Below are 5,860 nucleotides of genomic sequence, written 5' to 3'. Positions count from 1 at the left end.
GGGAGTAGGAGGTAGTTGAGGCAGAAACATTACTTGACCCAAAAGGTGGGGTGCATGACTTAATCACAATCTATACTTTTGTAAATCTGCGATTAAGGTTGTCTGAACTGCAAGGGGCAAAGTTGCCTCCCTTTCTTCACACCTACTCTGGTCAAACACCCCCATAGAACATACAGTACAGAAGGAGGCTATTCGGCCCATCGGGTCTGCACCGACCCAGTTCCACCCTATTCCCGTAACTCCGAACCTTTTTGGTCACGGAGGGCAATTTATCATGGCCAATCTACCTAACCTGCACGTCTTTGGACTGTGGGAGGAAACCCTCGCAGACATGGGGAGAAAGTGCAGACTGCACAGTGACAAGCTAGGAATCGAACCTGGGACCCTGGCGCTGTGAAGCCACAGTGCTAGCCACGCTGCCCGATAATGCCCATGAACCCAAGATTCACCGATGGTAAGTGACAACACATGCAGCAGCAGAGGTTTAAGTGTTGCAGCACAGGTTTTTAATGAAGTGTTACATTAATACAGAATGCTTTTAAAAAAATATTTATCTGAACAGAATTTTACATAAACCAAAACCAATTTTAAACTGTACAGTCTTTAGACAAAGTAGTTAACTGAACAAACATTGTAAATGGGTAGGTTTTCTCCCAAAACATTTAAAAATCTGCTGTGGCTTGCTTTACAATTCCGTAAGATTGAAGTACAATTCAATATATACACACAAATTGGAATAATCTGAATGCATACCCTAATATAATTTTCTTAACACTCTGCTTGTTAACCAACAGTAAACAAGGACACCTTTGCAGTCAGCTCTCACAGTACATGAAAAAGACAATGCTGCTTCTGCTCACTTAGTAGTATTGAAACTTAAGATCTGAAAGGTACAACTCAAATCCTTAACTTGAACTGCTGCCAGCCTAAGATGACTTAAATCATGTATTACGTTGATTATACAGTGATTAAATATTTCAATGCATGATGCCATGAACATGTTTGTGCTGTCACTGATAATGGAACTGTGAATAACATAGCTGTGCAATTAGATTTCACGTTTTCAAACTCTTTCAGAAGAGGGTGACTCTGAGGCCATTGGGATTGCCCATCCAGAGTTAAACCTGATGGAACTGCTGCAGGCCCTGCCTTAACTCAGTGGTTTGCGAGGCCATTTTAAATGACACGAGACAGGAGTCACACAGGCTAGACCATGCAAAAAGCAGGCTCCCTTCAGCGAACTCGGTTAGATTTTCAAATGACCTGGCAACGTTATGGTTTTGTCACTTAGTGTCACTAGGTTTATTCTAATCCAATTTCACAACTTGCAGCGTGGTTCGGATCCACTCAGGAAGGAACATTGAGCTGTAAAACATGTGAAGTACTGACTGTGGAACAGAGGGTGAATTAAAAACATTGCACAATGTTTAAGCCCCTTTGGTAACCATGTTAACCCAGTGCCAACTATGAATAGACACTCGTTTTGAAGATCACCTATCTTCCAACACAAAAGCTAACAGGTACAGAGCTACAATAAACAGTGTACATTACCAGTCCACTAAGTGTCACACAGCAAGACCCAGCTGCCAAGTGTTGTGGGAGCTTCTCCATCTCTTATGGTTCTGCTGTCCTCCACCACAATCATCTGGCCGTGTTCAGCTGAAGAACTTACTTAGTTCAGATGTCCTGGTTAAAGCCACGCGCTGCAGGGAGAAGGGAAGGAAAAGGCCAGTAGCGCCTGGAGGAAATCGTCCGCAAAAGGGAGGTGCAGCGGGTCTAACTGTTCTGCCGGGCTTTGCTTGTTCTATTACAGTCAGCAAGAACCGTTCAAGTGTTTAAAAACACAATTCACATTCTGCACCTGTTTGCAGACAAGCTCCATGGCTGCAATTCTGCCACTATCTGGAATCCCCTCGTTCGTGGGTTGGCACCGGTGGATGCCTGGGAGAAGATGAATGCAGTCCGTGCTGTCCAGGCGATGCCAAGAAAAATCATGCCAACAAGGGTGCCCCATTTATCTCTGTAGTCCAAAGACTCGTCTAATTCTCGTTACAAGCAGAGGATTCCCTCATCCAGCCTTTGCAAAATATATAAAGAATTGATGATCTGTGACAGTGAACAGTTCCAATCCTGTTTGTGTTTTAATCTCTGGAATAATTAGGAAGAGAATAAAGTCAACCTCGCAACAACAAAAAGAGAGCGAGGAGGCGATGTGTCCCAGAATTGGGATGGGGAGGGAAAAAAAAGCAGCTTCACTCCAAGGTTTGCAGCCTCAGTCGGTGGGGAATCCGAGGTCCTTTCTGCCCAGATGCGGAGGGTTTTGCGGGGTTCCTGCCCCTTCCTGGAGCCGCAGGAGAGGGAGGGAGGGAGGTGGTTCATGCACTGGATCAGAGAGCAGGCAAGGGGTGGGGGTGGCAGCCCAGCCCCGGGGCCTGAGGGGGGGTGGCAGAGGCCCCGGTGTCTCTCTCTCACCCTCCAGCCTTCAGCCCACCGTCACCTCGTTCCCCGGCACTGTGTCCAGCGGCTCGGCGCTCTCCAGCTGCGGCCCCGGCTCAGCCCCCGGCCGCTCCCGGCAGCGGCACTCCCGCTGCAGCCGCTCCAGCTGGCGGGACGTGGCCTCCAGCGCCGCCTCCAGTTGGCGGCTCCGCTGCCGCAGGTGGTCGTTCTCGCCCTTCAGGCAGGCGATGAGGGTGCGGGCCACCCGCTGGCTGGAGCTGCAGCGCAGCCGCATGATGGCCTGCACGGCCGCCTGCTCCCAGGAGCCGCTGACGGCGGGCGGCGGCGGCGAGCGCCAGGGCCGCGGGCTCTCGTGCTGCTTCTTGCGGGCCCGCGACGCCCGCGTCTCCCGGCCGTGCCGGCACTCGGCCTCGCCCGCCTCCCAGCCCGGCGGCGCCTGGTCGGCCCGCGGCTTCTTGCGCAGGCCCAAGCCCAGCAGCAGCGTCCCTTCCTCTAGATGGACCGAGCAGACGGCGGCCTCGGGCCCAGGGTCGGGGCCGGACAGCAGCTTCAGCCCGCGGCCGCGCAGCGCCTGCAGCCACCGGCCCCGCTCGTCGCAGCCACTCGGGAAGCTGTAGAAGCAGAAGGGCTCCAGGCACGGGCACTCGCGGTGCAGCTGCGGCCAGTGCTGGGTGCAGGCCGCCTCCCGCCACTGGCTGAGGACACTCTGGGTGTTGGTGCAGCCGCGGACAGCGCAGCTCCGGCTGTCACCCTCCTTATCGGCCATAGCCGGAACCGGAACTGCTGACCCCTGACCTGGCGGAACCGGAACCACCGCGTCGTCAGCACAAACCCGCCCTGCAGCAAGTGGAATTCGCGTCAGACAGAGGTCCCGCCTCCTGAAACCACCGGAAGTGACGGCTGCACTGTAAATTCTCTGAACCCGAGACCGAAGCTCCGCACCTCCAAGCTCCGGAAGTGACTCACCGATACCGAAGACCCGCCGTCTAAGCACCGGAAGTGTCATCTCAAGATTGAGGTCCCGCCCCTAAACACAGGAAGTGACATCCTGGGCCGAAGTCCCGCCCCTCCGAACACCAGAAGTGACCACATTGTAAATTCTGTGATTCTCAAATCCAGCGATGGAAGCCGCGCCCCTCCAAACACGGGAAGTGACACCATGACACCGAAGTCCCACCCCCCAGAGACCGGAAGTCCGGCGCTAGCTGCTCCTCCAAATGTTTTCCTTCCAGGACTTTCTCTTTTCAATCCCCTCATCCCAGACCCAGTGTCCGCCCCCTCGTGGGCAATCTGGAACGAGAGGTCACGGATAGAGGTTGATTGGCGGTAGATTTGTAACTGAGATGAGGAGGAACTACTTCACGTAGAGGGCGGTGAAATTGTGGAACTCGCTGCCCCGATAGTGCGGTGGAATCTGAATCATTAAATGGTTTCAAAAAGAAGGGGCTAGATATACTTTTGATAAAAAACAGGTTGAAGGGAAATGGGGAACAGGTGGGGAGGTGGACTTGAGACTAGGAAGTGATCATGGTTAGGTGGGGGTACAGAGATAGGGTGGGGATGTGGGTTTAAGTGTGGTGCTCTTTCCAAGAGCCAATGCAGAATCGATCGGCCAAATGGCCTGCTGCTCTGCAAAATCTATGATCTAATTGAATGGCTGAGCAGACTCAAAGGGCTGAATTGCTGACTTCTGCTCCCAATTCCTATGAGTACTGCCGGCTTGTACAGAGGCTCCAGCACAAGACAGTCCCAGATACACCATAGTCCACCGCCCTTGGTTGCGTATCTAATCTACAATTTGATTTGACCCCTTTCCTCCGCCATTTCCCGCAGCACCTCAATTATTTTCTCTTCCGGTCAATCTTCAATGGGGAGGTGGTACGTAGTGCGGTTGCCAATGGATTGCTCATCCACAGTTCTGCTCCAGGGACCTAGGTTCAAATCACGCCACAGCAGATGGTGAAATTTGAGTTCCATAAAAATCTGGAATTAAAAGTCTAATGATGACCATTGTTGTAAAAACCCATCTAGTTCATGAATTTCCCCTTAAGAGAAGGGAATCAGTGACTCCAGATACATAGCAATGTGGTGATAGGGAGGGGACAATCAATGCTGGTCCGCCAGGGATGTGCAAATCCCATAAATGTTAAACAATCTCGCAATTCCCTGTTGAATGCCTCAAATGAATCTGCCTCCACCACACTCATAGAATCTGTACAGTGCGGAAGGAGGCTATTTGGCCCATCAAGTCTGCACCAACCATTGGAAAGAGCAACCTACCTACGCCCACGCTCCCACCGAATCCCCATAACCCAGTAATCCCACCTCACCTTTTTGGACACGAAGGGTAATTTAGCATGGCCAATCCACCTAACCTGCACACCTTTGGACTGTGGGAGGAAACCGGAGTACACGGAGGAAACCCACTCAGACACGGGGAGAACTCTACACAGTCACCCAAGGCCAGAATTGAACCTGGGTCCCTGGCACTGTGAGGCAGCAGTGCTAACCACTATGCCACCCTCAGACAATGCATTCCTGATCCTAACCACTCAATTGTTTTAAAAAAACCTTTTCCTTATGTCACAGTCACTTCTTTGCCACTCACCTTACATCAGTATCCTCTGGTTTTTGACTGTTCCTCTAATCAAATTTCCCTATCTACCCCCTACAGATCCCTCATGATTTTGAAGACTTCTTTCAAATCTCCTCTTAATCCTATTACCAGAACAGCCCCAGTTTCTCCAATCTATCCACTTGACTGAAGCACCTTAGAACCACATACTTACAAATCTCACTGTGTAAAAGATATGTTCCCTCATATCACCTTTTATCAATCACCTTATATTGGTTCTACCTAGTGCCCGATCCATCTACCAATGGGAACAACCTTTTTATTTTTCCTAAATTTAATTACCCAATTCATTTTTTCCAATTAAGGGGCAATTTAGCGTGGCCAATCCACCTACCCTGCACATCTTTGGGTTGTGGGGGCGAAACGCACGCAAACACAGGGAGAATGCGCAAACTCCACACGGAAAGTGACCCAGAGCCGGGATCGAACCTGGGACCTCGGCACCCTGAGGCCGCAGTGTGCTGTCGAAAACAACCTTTCTTTATCCACTCTGTCCAGACCCCCTCAACATTTTGAACGCCTCTATCATTCTCCTCTGCGTCGACTCTTTGGGAAACAAACTGGCCTTCAGAAGCTATCGGCCTAGCTGAAGGCTTTCGTTCCTCTCAACTTTAAATAAGAAGAAAATGTGACATTGTGGCATTCTCACAGATAGTGCTTGTCGAGCTCAGCAGGTACGGCAACATCCACGGAGTGAGAAACAGGGTTAATACCTCAGGGCCGTGACCTTTCATCAGAGTTGGGCGAAAACATTGAAATGTCACACAG

Source organism: Scyliorhinus torazame, chromosome 30 (genome assembly GCF_047496885.1).
Source record: "Scyliorhinus torazame isolate Kashiwa2021f chromosome 30, sScyTor2.1, whole genome shotgun sequence".
Lineage (NCBI taxonomy): Eukaryota > Metazoa > Chordata > Chondrichthyes > Carcharhiniformes > Scyliorhinidae > Scyliorhinus > Scyliorhinus torazame.
The sequence above is the reverse complement of the archived record's forward strand: the minus strand, read 5'-3'. Positions refer to the sequence as shown.